The 15301-nt window shown below is 33.1% G+C and overlaps 1 protein-coding gene across 4 annotated transcripts in view; it reads left to right on the plus strand.

The window, feature by feature from the left end:
• Positions 1 to 1745: 1745 nt before the first annotated feature.
• Positions 1746 to 15301, plus strand: part of LOC149426449 (very long chain fatty acid elongase AAEL008004-like) — a 67704-nt gene continuing 54148 nt past the window's right edge. The window contains exons 1-2 of one of the 4 annotated variants that reach the window (XM_089630912.1): positions 1746 to 1925; positions 8827 to 8953. The gene's annotated coding sequence lies outside the window, so the exon portion shown is untranslated. Of the gene's footprint in view, positions 1926 to 3910; positions 4112 to 8826; positions 8954 to 15301 lie in introns of those variants that run through there. The other 3 variants (XM_089630907.1, XM_089630920.1, XM_089630930.1) reach the window with 3 other exon arrangements.

The raw sequence follows: 15301 nt of genomic DNA on the forward strand, positions 1-15301 counted from the left end.
GCTCTAAATGGAAATAGTGAATCTGAGTTTGCAAATCATCTTTTAAATAATGATCACACTTTCGATAAAAAATCAGGTCTTAAAGTACTTCACTCCGGATATAAAGCATCGCAAATAAATAATTTTTAAATTTTAGAAATTAGAAAACATGCCAATATAAAATCAGATATAATTTATAAGCAAAAAAATATAAACCCTATTTTAAATATTTTCCCACTCAACTAGTCTTTCCCGTCTAACGATATTGTAATTCTTAATTCTGATCAATTCCGCCCACTCTTACCCGTCCATCCTCCTTTCACTTCTTCTTTCCAATTGTAATCTATATTTCATTTTTGACTTCAGTGTATACTCCTGATGAGGTGAACTTCGTTCATGAAAAATTTAGAGGTTGTATATAATAAAGTGATGTAAACAAAGTTATTTGTGTTTTAATAAAATAAATAATGCCACCACAAAGTAATAAGCTTGCAGAAGACATCTTCATATTAAACGCTTGTTAATGGTCAAGTAATTTTGCATAACTATGTGTATTGTTACTGCATATTTAAATATTCGCGCCAGTTTTGGTTCGTTCTTATACCGCCACAGGTATGCTCTATCGGCCATCTATAGCCGCCGTGCGTATCGGCCATATTCAAGGAACGCGTGATTTTTTATAAACGGTAAACATAAGCACGTAATTTTGGATGATTTTCATTGTAATGTAATTAATCCAATGGATTATGAACTTTCTCAAACATATTTTCTTCGATATTATCCAAAAATTATATGATTAGAAATGAGGTTTTTAAAGTAATCTCGTATTACATGAGGCGATCCTATTTCAGTTTGAAATTGGGTCTTAATTTTAAAGTCTTATTTTCTGGATCCGGTCGCTTGCAAACCGAAATGACCTTACGGTTGGATAAAATTGAGGGGCAGAGTGGTCGAATTTTGCCTGCAGACCCCTTATTTGGGAAACCGAAACATACGATTTGAATTCGACCAATCAGAGGGCCTAGATCGTCCAGACGTTAGCGTAATAATACTATCAGTTAATTTCCCTGTGCGTACAATGAGGCATTTATTAAATCCGAGCTAATGTTATCGTTACGAAAATCATGATTAAACCTTTTCAAATCCATACTAGCGCCAAAGTATTGAATATTTTTTTCATTTGGTAGAAACAAATTTTTCAGTTTTCATTTTGGCAAGTCCAGAAACATTTATTTTTCACGAGTTACAACTAGTAGTAGGTATAATACATTTTTTTTAATTCGATGAAAGGGGTTCTTTTCAAATTGTGTCTATGTACCAGAAGACTTAAAAATCTTTTTTTTATATTTATTTTTAATTTTATTATATTTATAATGTCTTGAAACCTAGAATCATGACTCTTATTAATATGGCATAGTCGCGCAATATTTTATTCATTAAAAATTCACACGAAAATGAATCATACGTTTTGCGATAGGTGGTACCATCGTGTTTTAAATTACTCGAAAAAATATTTTTATGACTTCTAAAACATTAGCATACAGCATCAAAAACAACATTGAATCAGCAAGGATTATCCTTATTCGTATTCTAAGGATGTCATAAAAATCCATAATATAATATTGGTTCAATTTTCCGTTTGACGTAACACAATAACTACACTTCGCCGCCACTTCACTCTTCAGCACTAGGTATTGAGTGTAAACTTGAGGCTGAAGTTAATAAATAGACCCAACTTAGAGGTGGCAAGAGCAGTTTTAATTTTTCGTCAGTCTGAAAACGTTTCTGCAGCAAAAACCGGAATCCGCACCCGCGCTAGTTCTGATTTCGGGTATATTTTGTATCTTTACCGCGCGTTGATGTTTCTTTCGACGGAAAGCTTTTACAGTGAATTTATTTTAAGTGGCAATTGGCATTTTTTGTGATCATCGGAACATTGAATCAAGGTAAATAATACGTTTTAATTTATGCTCACTTGTTTGAAGTACGATAAACTTTCATGAAATAACTGCGCAATATTTTTATTTGAATGGTATTTATTGCTAAGAGTGGTAATATTATTTAGCCGCAATTTGAACAAAATGTGTACACTATTAAATGTTAGTATTTATCAGTAAGGCGTGTGAATTTGCTACATGTTGACAATGTACATGTTAGCAGTGTTTAACTGACACGCAAGTGTCAGATTGCGGTATAAGTGAACAGCAAAGTCTAGGTACAAGAAGCAATTAACACCTCAATATCGTTGAGACAAGTTCAAGACGCTTGTAATCTCTATTGTTAGCCTTTTGTATTGCACGATCGATTATTTTTATTGAGGCTGTGATGTGATAACATTGTTTGAGTGAAATCAAGTTTAATCCTGCATCATGTTTATGTTTTATGTTATAGTAGCTAGCAGCTAGCCCGTGGCACACATCTTTTTAAATACTGTTTGGAGGAAGAAAATTATGGAGAGGGGTGGAATAAATGAGGGATTTTTTCCTATTCTTATCTGTTTCCTAAACAAAGTTTATACTATATCTGGCTACTCAACATGGTTAATGTCGTATCCGGCTACTAAACATAGCTAATGTCTTCTGGATACTAAACATAGCTAATGTCTTCTGGCTACTTAATATAGCTAATGTAATATCTGACTACTAACCATAGTTACTGTCATGTCTGTCTACTGAATATAGCTAATATCATATATGGCATGGCTATTAATTATAGCTAACATCGTCTGGCTGCTAAATAGTTGTATTTCAGGGGGATGATGCTTAAACATTGCTGGAATGCATTAATGGAATATTAGTAATTTCAATCAATGTAAAAAAATATTGTAGCTACTTATACTTATTGTCACCCCTTAATATCCAGCTCAAATTTTTTGCTAACATTAATTAACTACTTGATCAGAGTAATTAATTATGTGTGCACTATTCATAAAAATATATCGTCATTAATAAAGTATCCATTGTTCTTGTAAATTGTAATAAAACCTAAAGTTTTTTCACAACTTCTATTGTTTGTTGTTGTCCAGCTAACTAAGATAATAACTTTCTATGAGAAGAGCGATTATTCTCTTATCATGACTTCGACACACTCATGTTACCCGCTGCCCGCTACGTTTATGCAAATGCCCCATGAAACCCACCGCCACCGGCTTTCAGCGCGTGGAGGCGATCTTTCAAGGACAAGTACAGTTCCTTCGCAACTCTTACCCGAATTCCTACAACTCTTAAGCAACCATCATCGGACCGCGGCCGCTCAAACTATGTCATCCCAAACCGGTCCAAAACTCCGCATGGACCGTATTCATTATAGCTATACTTTTTTTTTTAATTTTCGTAATGTTCAGAAAATTACTAAATTTGATTTTCATCTAAATAAACCTTGACACGCAAATGCCGTTGGGTGTTGGTAAGCTCGTTTGTAGGGATTTGAATCGGTGCGCCTATTTGTCAACATTGGGCAAGGCTCAACTTGAATTAAATCTCCAAACACATACACGTTTCTATATGCAATAAGTAAGACCTTAAATATTTGTGTAATTTCACGTTTCCCTGACAATGCATTTTCTTGACCGATGAATGCGGTGACAAAGCAGTCTGCTTACAATCCGAGAAATTCTAGAATGCTATAAAGTGCACACATAAAAAAAAGGTATTTATTTATCACTTAATGGAATTTTTTATGTTTGTGTGGTTTTATTCAAATAATAACCTTTTTGTGAATTTTCCTATTTGCTAAGGTGGTATTTAAGAACCATTTGAAAAGGCGGAATCAAGTAGTTAGGCACTGAGCAGCGACGTTCGTGTTGGAGCCGTGAAGTTACGTTGGGGAGCAGTGTGATGTGTGTGTTTTTTTGCGGATTGCCTTCGCATTGCCTACCGCCAAGGTTGGTCTGGCCGGGCCAGGACACGGCCGGGGCCGCAGGTCTATGGATATCGCGGCGGGCAGTCATTCGTGGTCGCCTCGCCAATTCGCGCGCACGCCGACAGAGCGGACTTTTCCTGAGAATTTTCCTATTTCCCACGATTTATGCCCTTTAAGTCGGTGGTAGAAATTAATTATTCGTGTTCTTGCCGCGCGGTCTGTGTTGCTATAGTGATTCTAGCTGTGTTTCTGACCCAAGGAGATTCTTAAGGTAAGAAAATGATGCCCAATTAAATATTCAATTTAAGTACGTCCTTGTAAGAATTTATGTGTTTGGTGTTTTTAAAGATTTTAGGCGGTCGTGCCACAATTAAAAAAAAACATTAAGGAGATATTTTAATAATATTCATCGCTGAGCCAAAACCACAAACTATATACCTCCTTTTAATATAATAAATCATTTTCTTTTTTTCACGAAACAAACTGGTTTTCTAATAAAGTATATAGTTGATAATTTTTAATAGTAAAATCAGATTTTTTTAATACTTTAATTAATACATCCAATACGATATTGCAACTTACAGTCAAGTGTCCAAGTAGCCCTGGTTTACCAAGCAGCCTCGGTCATCTTCAAAAGGTGTTTGAAGTATTATCTCGCAATTATTAACTCAATTAGGAATAATTATAATCTCCATGTACTTATCTTTCATTAGCTTTACACGTTTCACAACATTGTTGACATTAATATTTAAAATCCGTCATAATTATTACAAAACTAATAATCCAAGGGAACCTATTACAAAACAATGTTGACGTTGGGTGGTTGCCCTACAAAACAGTACCTAGGTAGATACCAGGGTACCCAAACAGTAATTATTGCAGAAGAAAAAAAAGGATACGTTATAGCTTCAGAACTTAAAGGTGATGCTGGTATTGAACAATTAGCAGAGACAGATATCAGAATCAAAACGAATTTATATACTTACGGTACCAGCACCAATGCACACTTGGACTTTGAACATCCCTATTTATCAGTAATAAATTAAGGTGCAGCAGAATAGTTTTTGATCATGAGTCACATAGCAGACGATTTTTGTTTTTTATTGTGAGTTACATAGCAAACGAGTTGAGTTTTTATACTGAGTTATTAAAGCAAGAGATACATACTAGACGAGTTCATACTAGACAATTTTTAATCGTGAGTTAGACAGCAGACGAGTTTAGTTTTGATGACAAGTTACACAACTTCTCTGCGAAGACAGGATAAAGATAGTCTAGGGAAAAAAAACTATAATGAAACTGCAGGATTATATTACTACAAACAGGAGCCGAGATTAAGCCGAGCGCTAATGTATTAAATAGTTCGTTTTATTGTTTTTTTTACAAACAGGAGCCGAGATTAAGCCGAGCGCTAATGTATTAAATAGTTCGTTTTATTGTTTTTTTTTGTAATGATTGTATAAATTGACTATCTTTATGTAGTGAATCTATACCTGAAACAAAGAACATGTTTAAACATTGCTGTAACTTGAGTTTTTAGTGAATCTTAGAAAATTATAATCACGTATACTTTCATTTTTCCCCTTTTCACTGACATTTTAAGCACAGAAAGTATTTCATCTTGTAACGTTTTTAATGTTTTACTTTGAAGATTACTTTTTAAATATAAATTGTCGTTTTAGAAATTAAATTAAATCCATTTTATATTATTTTCAGTGAATTTTTTTTTCACTCCAAACACCCTGTAGCTGCGATGAGCGGGTCAATCACGGAAGCAACGACGCATACACTGGACGTTACTTGTGACGTCACAGCGTCAGTGTCATTGGAAAATGATTTAATAATATCTTAAACATAAACATAGAAACCTGGCTATAGTCAATCTGTGATTAGCAGTTAGATGGGATTGTGGTTTTAATCACTGCTTTACTAGGAAGGAGACCAAGATTGCCAGTCATTAGGTACCTACTTAGTAAATCGATTCTCTGTCTTTCTGGTTTTTCTGGAATTTTCCTAATTGCAGACTCATTGATCAAGCATATTAAACAAATAACACAAATATTATAATGTGTTTTTAATGCGGTCATGACAATCATAACCTGATAATACAGTCGCAGATGATGGATTGAATGTTACACAGTATACTGAAACACAAACTGTATTGATCCTTGTATCACTGGACGCCTCCGTGAAATAGATTTTAGTGTGTTTTGAATGCGGTCATAACAATCACAACCATTGATCCTAGTATCACTGAACGCCTCCGTGAAATAGATTTTAGTGTGTTTTGAATGCGGTCATAACAACCACAACGACTTAATAAAGTCGCAGATGAAGAATTGAATATTACACGGTATTCTAAAACACAAACTGTATTGATCCTTCAATCACTGGACGCCTCCGTGAAACAGATTTGAATGTGTTTTTAATGCGGTCATAACAATCACAACCACTTAATAAGTCTCAGATGAAGGATTGAATGTTAGACGATATTCTGAAACATAAACTGTATTGATCCTTGAATCACCGAACGCCTCCGCAAACAGATTTTAATGAATTTTAACAATGCCATCTAATCTATAATTAAATTATTTTATTTGGTCATGCCAATGTTATTGTAGACCCCCCGAAGTATACATACAATACAACTCAAAGACATGAATTACTCTGGTACGTTTTATTATTTACATATGCCAAACACACGAGCTGAATACTTGGCTCATGGTTTGCCTTATTTACTCGTCAGTCTCTTCACCCCGCCTTGCTAACGTTAGTATGTTTATTTTTTCGGCAAAAGTGTGCGAGCTTCTCGTAAAAACTGCTAAGCATTTACATATCGTGTTAAGTTTGTTGTAAATAATGCGGTATGTACGTACGTATGTCCCACTATTAGACAGTTTCAAAATAATGATTGGAATCATCCTTGAAGTTTTAAAGTAATGGCAGTTTCATATATATGACACTCTGCATAATGATGCCCATAGTACAACCTCCAAACCTTTATTGTGTCATTGCCCATCACTGTCGGAGGCTTGACACACAGATTGAATGAAATGCGGTCTAGTGCTTTTTAGCTTGCCAAAACAAACGACTAATTCAACGGAATAACCAAACATAATCAATTCTCATGCTTTGATTAGAACCTACTTATGTACATTGTATATATAAAAATACCTGTAGTAGGTTATAAGCAACATTTTAATTTAATTTGTAAAGAGTCTCGACTAGCTATTACCTTGATACTCGTGGGCACACCTTTCTGATGATATTAAGCTGATGTTATGTTATTTGTATTTCTACATTGATTAATCCTTGAACGTCTGAAATGATTGTCACTTATACAAATAATCAGGACGTAGGACTCTGAAAAGAGACGAAAAATAATATGTATTTTTAAATGTTATGGATTTTTACAAAACTAATTGTAAAAGTCACAGGTAACTAGGTAAATGCATCTGTTACGTCATACGAGTAAGAACTTTAGTTTTCTTGTAATTGGTTCTTGTTAGATTTAAACAGTTGTAATTATTATCCACTTTGTGATTGTTTTAAATATAAAGTATGCAGAGTTCCAAGGAAATATGCACAGTTTTTGCAACAATAAATACAGAAACATTGCAACTTGTCCTAGTAATAAAACTGTCTCGTCAGGGTAAATTTCAATGAACGATTGTTGTCAGAGGATTTTTCACATGATTTTCTCATAGTTTTGTTCTCAATACATCCCGGGAACTATTAAACAACCAATTAAATACACCATCGTAAAAACAATGAAAAAATGTTTGCGATGGTTTTAATTGACACACATTTTGATAATATTTGAAAATAAATGTAGCATTAGAAATAAATAATGTAGTTTTGACACTGATTTGCAGTCGTGAATTTTGTTTGATGACTGATTATTGCACCCTGTGTGTCATTTTTTGACATTCAAATGAAATCCACCCCTCTAATACCGAATTTATAATAATCTTTATCAAATCATCAATTAAGTATATTTTTCAATGTCTTTGAAGTAAATATTAATTAATCATATAAGATACTTAGCGACTTAATTATTGTTTACTTTCAAAGAAGATTGCCGATTATTGACTATATTTTGAACAGTAATTATTATATCTATTATACATTTGTATACTCCGACTAGGGTAAAGTCTAGGTTGTAAGTCAGAGTACATTAAGATGTTTGTTTACCGGTCAATACTTTGATCAAGTAGGTACCTGCTTTATATGGAATAATTACATCCAATCAATTAAAGTACATATCGGTTTAACGTTTCTGCGAATCCAAATGGTCCTGTTGGCCTTGCTGTGAGAGGTATTATTCATTGATCAGGCTGTATATGCGTTGTCAACACATTGGTAAATATAATAGCAAAATTATTTTATGGTTAAAATAACTGAACCACTGTGGGCTTTCCTCCCCTTCGCCCTAATATAAAATATAAAAGTACTGATACGTCCATGTTAAGAATATTACATTGGTTTGTGTCAGTTAGTAGTTAATCTGTGTACCTATTGTTTTAATGATATGGTAATACTTAAAAAGTAGGACACGCAGACATTGCAAAATTTACTATTCTATAATGTCGTGAGAAAATTAATGCATTATTTACAATGGCACATTAATGAACTCTGATTCTAACAGACTCTGCTGTAACTCTTGCAACAATAATTATTAAATTAATATCATGCTAGAATTGAAAATTATGTTGTTTTATATTTGTATTAGAATGATAAAAAAACATTTAACCTTTTTTTCCTTTAGGTTATTGATGATTTAATTAAAATTTTGCGAAAATATGATAAATGTTTGCAAACGCTTCCTTAGATAAAAAAAATGTTTCGAAACGTCTATAAATCTGGTTTTTAACCAAATAAATGTTAAACATTGTTCAAGGTCAACAATCGAAAATAAATTACCATTCAACTGCGACTTATCTCTGTTATTCAGTAATCTTAATACGATTCGATGTTTCATTTCAGAATTCACCTAATCGTATGAAGACAACTTCGCGTGAAGGATTATGATTACTTATTATTTTGAGGAATATTGAAGAAAGCATATTCTTGTTCAAAAACAGGAAAATTTGAGAATCCAGTATAAAATAAAGTAAGATATGTTCACTATATAAATGTATAATATTAAGTACCTATTTGATTGACTAGATCATGCCATGTCTTCCTTTTTCCAGTAATATGTCCTTATATACGATCCCTGACACAAAGTCCAGTCAGCGTTACTCGTACCTCCGCTAAGTGGGTAATTGTAATTCTGTGAAGATACGAATTGAACAACATTTTAACGTTGAAATAATATAGAGAATGTATTACACACAAGGATGTACTGCGCCCTCGTACCTCTTGTACATTGCCGTATTAATAAATCAAACAATATTCCACTAAAGCGAATACATACAAAACATTCAAGGAAGCCATCAATCTAATCGAATAGCGTAAAAATCATGATAATTATTAGATATATATTTCCCGCGCGTGTCTGTAAGTTGATCACAAAACAATGGTTGCAATGAAGCAATATTCGCAGATTTGGCTTATCAACAAGAAATAAACTATGCTACGGAAACTTTCAGAAAAGATAAATATCAAAGTATTGCTAGCGCGACATATAAAATTACAATTTGCCACTATAAACGGGCACCGAAATCACCCAGTTTGGGTAGAATTTATAAGCAAATAGTCAAATATTGGGTTTTAAGATATCTACCTAAAATGTGGGGTTGAAATTTATTTAAAAAAATGTAAATAACTACTTTGAAGATAATGAAATCCTTATAAGTCAGTATATTTGTGAAACATTGCTATTAATTTGATGACTCAACGCTTTTTTTTAAATACGGACATTACAGTTATTTTACAAAATAAAGACGACGACCTTTCGTTTTATGCGCGCGCTTTCTGCAAAATCATCATTCGTGCAATTCCTTTTTTTCATACAAACCCGTGTAAGTATTTTCATAAGAATTTTGCTTATTAATTCAATATCGATGTTTCAATAAAGTGTCCACTTGTCAGATAACAAAATTTCAAAATTTTGCTTATAAAATCTTTCCGATATTGATCAGCGTGTGTTTATCAAATGAATAATATTAAATATTTGCGATGCAAGTTTTCAAACACGTTAAAAAGTGGTATATAAGTAAGAATTAAAATTAAAGACTTTATTATAAAAAAGTTTTTTTTATAACATCGTGCATCGTAGCGAAAAATGAACACTGAACATTGAATATTAGTTTTCGATTGCAAAAAAACTTATTTATAATTATACATTATTACGAACAAAGAGATTTTGTTAGACTGTGACGGTCACGAGAAAGAGATGAGGAATAAAAAGCGGTTCAATCTATAAGTGCAGTGAGTCAAGCCTGCAATGGTTCAGTCGGGGTCCTATTGAAGGTTACCAGAATACGGTTAGTATATTCAATTATTCCAATGCTTCCGTGTACTCTTATACATGGGTTTGTTGATATTTTCATACTGAAAAACGTCACAAAGTAAAGAAAATCTTAAGTACTATTTATTTGCAAACTCATTTAATCGATTGTTGGATGTAGATGTAAATCTAGTTTGGTCACTCGTCATGTCGTCGGATCATCTCAACAAAGCGTCATTTTGCTTTATTGGTTCTCGCCAGTTCGCACCTACATTGTTGCCACATTGCCATTTAAATCGATTACGCAGCAAACCGCTAACCATAAAAATATTGCACAACTTAAAAATACGTGATACAAATGGAGCCATTCCATCTATCACACGCAATGCTCTATAAGCCTGAGCCATCTGAGTTTTGCGATACGAATCATTAGAGAAAATTCTTTATTAACTTGATCCTGTCATTATAGTGGTTTATTTTTGGGGTGTTATGCCGTGTTGCGCTACCTCATTCTTTAAGCAACGTTTCGGACAGTATTACATCAGGGCAGATATGTGATGATGGACACTGTAATGCTGTCCGAAACGTCGGCTAAAGAAGAAGGTAGCGCAACACGGCATAATACCCCAAAAATAAATCACTTCAATACTTTTGGCCGTGAAAATCTCAAATCATGTCAATTTCCATGTTTTTAATAATTGGAAAAAAGTTTAAATACATCGATGACTGCTGAACATCAAAGTATCAAAAAGTATTTAAAAAACTTAATCAAGAACAACGACTTCCACAGAACCTTTTTTTGTATTTCGGAGCAATTGGGAAAGTTCTTTGACTTTTTGCGGAAGTAATTTAGGGGAACGTTCCGGACATTAGCTGCCAAAGGAAAACTAAAGAATTCTAAGGCGAAATTTCTTTACGATGCCATAAACGCCATCGATTAAGTAATGTTATGAACGTAATGAACTCGTAATGAACTCGTAATGAACTCGTTATGAACGAGTCGTAATAACAGAAAAGTTCTCTTTTTAATGCAACCAACCAAAACACAGTAAATCAATTAATTTATTAAAGTGGTTAGTAATATTGATAAATATTAAATTACTTAGTACCTATTCGTTTTTCTTGTTACTCTTCATTATTGGTGTGAATTTTCTGCTAATGAAAGAAAGAATAATCCACAATTGTCTCTGTTTACACAGGCATTATTTTTGTGATTGCACCAATATCCGAATGTGCCAATTTTTTTCCATTTAAACGTGAGGTGTGTTTTTTCAGAAAATGAAAAGTTCACCTCCGGGCAAAAATGAATTAATAAAGATCACTTGTTTTGTAATGCAATAATTTCTTAAGTAATAATTGTAAAAGTGAACACAGAACCAATTACATATATGAATAATGATGCTGCAAACTTGAGTAAAGATGTGTTACTGAACACGAATTAACTTAATGTACAACCTTGCTATTATATTTTCCGATTAGTTAATTAAACTAAAAAAACATTATTAAATGAGTATCATCAGTGGTGTAGCAACTGTACGGTCGGCTTGGGCAGCTTAGATTCACAAAACATATTCACTAGACAAATGAATTCTGAGAGACATAACTTCACTATTGGCTAGGCAAATTTCTTTCATGGGCGGAAAATGGCCAAAACGACAAGGACGTATACATTCCAATTATTTACGCATATTTTGGTAAATTTGACTTAAGGCTCTTTAGTAAGAGTCAAAAAGAAGAAGAAGATGGTTTGAAACGGTGATATATGTAAATACGAATGTTAGAGGGAGCACACTAATAGTAAAAAACTATTATAATTAATAAGCGTTAGAGAAAGTATTTAATAAAGAATGACTGAAATTGTTGTTAAAATCCAAAAGTTGTATATGTATATGTAAAGGTATTTAAAAGACTTAAGTCACAAAATAATTATTTTAAAATGCTTGAATATAAAGCATTTACATAATTTGGTAAACGATGTCTACATTACTTATTAATATTAGATGTTTTGAATATCAAGCCAAATAATATATAGAATGTCGTCTGAAATCAAGTCCTTTTTAAAAAAGTGTTGGGATCATTTATGATCGAAAAGACTTAAGTCACAAAATAATTACGTTAAAATACGGATAAAAAATTGTTTAAAGAATCAATTATTAATAAACATTAAAAATATAAATATGTAAGTGTACATGTAATTATATATAATTAATAAAAATATTGAATTCCTGATTTTTCAGACAGTTGTTACATTTTTGCAGAAGCTTTATTTGGCTCTTCTGAACAGTTGATATTGAATGAAAGATTTTTGTCAAAACTGCAGTATTTAACATTATTAGACCCATCAATGACTTGGTGACGTTATTTTGTAAAAAAATATTATTTTTATGTGTCGGTATTGTGTACATTTACTTACTTAGCTTAGTTACGGTCTTAAAACCCTTTTAGGTATAGGTTTCTGCTAGATCTAATTAATTGAACATCGTAATTTAACCAATCATCTAATCAGTATTGATTGATAATCCATTATGAATTAGCCGAGGTTTTGATTGAGGCGACGATGCGTACCATTGCGAATTGCAAGGTTTGTGAAAAATTTACGAAATAAGACAATTGCATTAAGTGTCTTTTCGGCTTCAGAAAACTCTCTTCCGGTGCGAAATTATTACAGCTAATCTAAATTGGCAATGTCTGCATTGATGATTAACTATAACATAAAGTATAATTAATGAGCTGTAACCTTAGTCAAAGCTAACGTTCAATTAGAAAATTTCACAGAAAAGTTTACATAATTTTTCATTGATAGAACATACACAAGGCTTTTATTTCTTTTCCTCTTGGGGAATGTTTTGTTAAGTATATTTCTTTTAACCATCTCTGACTATGCACAGTCAATTTAAATGTTAATTATTTTGCTTTTGATAATAATGACTTAATCAGTTACAAGATTATTCCATCCAACGCCAACCTTCAATAGTATTATATATCTATAATCTCTAGCTGAACCACGGCACACGATTATCCCAAATTGCTAATTTAAATTTCGACCTCAGTTATTTATTCACCGTGACAACTCTAGAAGGATATCTACCCAACACTACTGTTTAATACGGATGCTCAATTACGTATCTAATTGAAAACGCATTAACTCGGGAATCTAACGCACTTTGGTATTGTTTATGTAGGCAAATCGTATTTGCAGATAAATAACAGCTGTTAGTAAAGTCGGTGTCCCTGCTTTTGACCTTAGGTAGGTGATTATTTAACCTTAACATATTACGTATTTATGATCCAAATGTGCACTTATTCAAACGATTTAATTTTCATATCCTTCGCTGGGGGAATAGCGTAAGGATAATAACAGCGCAGGACAATTTGTGAACTTGTAAGCCTACTTAAGGCTGCGGTTGGACTTGACTTACTTGACCAACTAGGACTAGTCAGTGCGGCCTCAATTTTGATATGTTCTCAGGTGTATTTAATTCAGGCAACGTGAAAATATCCACCGCTCATACGGAGCGGTCGCATACAAACGTTGCCAATCGTCGAGCATTACGCCACCCCGAGAAGGAGCCCCGCGGGTTGCGGAATCACTTGACTCACAATAAATTAACCCGCTCAAAATACATTTATAAATACTGATATAATGGCCTCCGTCTATTGAAATGGCACACCGAGAGATTGATTAGTTACAACAAGAATTAATTCTAACGGTCAGTCGCGTGAAAAAATTTACATTAGTATCAGTTTCGTCGTTTTACCAAAACTTTGTGTGAGAAATTATCCTAGATGTATCTTCGGCCTTATGTTGTTATTATTATAATTACAGCAATTAATAATGTTGATGTTTTTACAGAAAGTAACAAAGGAACACCTACACTGAAGATTTTATACTAAAGAATAATCTTTAAAAGGGAAAAACTTTTTGAATTCTGTTAAAAAGCCCTCGTCAAGTGATTCGCACAGTTTTTGGGTTTGGAATTTCTACGTCATTTTTGCAATTTTCTGCTGCAATCGTCAATTCCTCATTAGCTATGGAGTATAAAATATCAATTTAACTTTTATTTTTTGACGGTCTCCGTAGTCGAGGGGTAAGACTCTTGACTACCAATTCTAAATGAGCGAGTTCAAATCCCGTAAGTAAATTTTATTTGAATACTTTGTCATTTTTCACAATTCAATAATTTAAAACAGTATATAGTACATCTGCATCACGTTTCAGAGAGGAAAATAATCTCAATATCGCCCTGGTGAAAGACCACCATACAGATTTGAAATTTTGTTTGAAATTGCTTTAGCCATGTTCGGAGACCTTTCTCCTACATTTTCCCAAACTTCTTCCCTTTCCTTAAAGCAGTGCCGTTAGTTTCACAACATACCGCGATTGGGGAGTTCTAAATATTAAAATATGTATACAAATTTAACAAAACGCCATATAATAATAATAATGATGTACGAATCATTTTCAAAAGAAAATCACCTCAAGGACGCTTAACTTAATTTGTACATTTAACTTGTTCCCTCTTCCACTTGTAATTTCGATTTATTAGTGGCTTATAACTAAGGTTAATAGCTAGTGGCTTATAACTAGTGACTTAAAACTCATAATTTGTTGGATATTGATTTGTTAAATTAGAATGTTTCCAAAAAAGAGTGTTAAATTTCGGTAGGATACAAGAGTCAGGTAATCACTAATATAGACTCCTCTCAATTAGCACAATTCGACGTATGTCAAGTCTAAAGTGTATTTTTAAGCCACCTACAAACACACCTACAAATATGACATAACGAAGAAGAACGCTCCATTGAATAACGAATTATCACACCCACACAATTGATTTATAAAGTAAAACTTGCAGATTTCATTACAAAGCGTCCGTCGGTGGGCACCATTTCGAAATATCCGATTTGACCTCAACATTGAGCCAATTGGTTCGGTTGTCAAGCTGACAATGCGGCTATTGGGTCGCAGAACCAGACGCTAACACGTTTCCGAATTGGGTTAAATTTTGCGAAGAGACTCGATACAAAACAATAACAATTATGCTCCAGTTACAGTGGACAATTCTC

The sequence above is a fragment of the Hesperophylax consimilis genome, chromosome 1 (assembly GCF_061612785.1).
Source record: "Hesperophylax consimilis isolate HC1 chromosome 1, BYU_Hcon_1.0, whole genome shotgun sequence".
In the NCBI taxonomy this organism is placed as follows: Eukaryota; Metazoa; Arthropoda; class Insecta; order Trichoptera; family Limnephilidae; genus Hesperophylax; species Hesperophylax consimilis.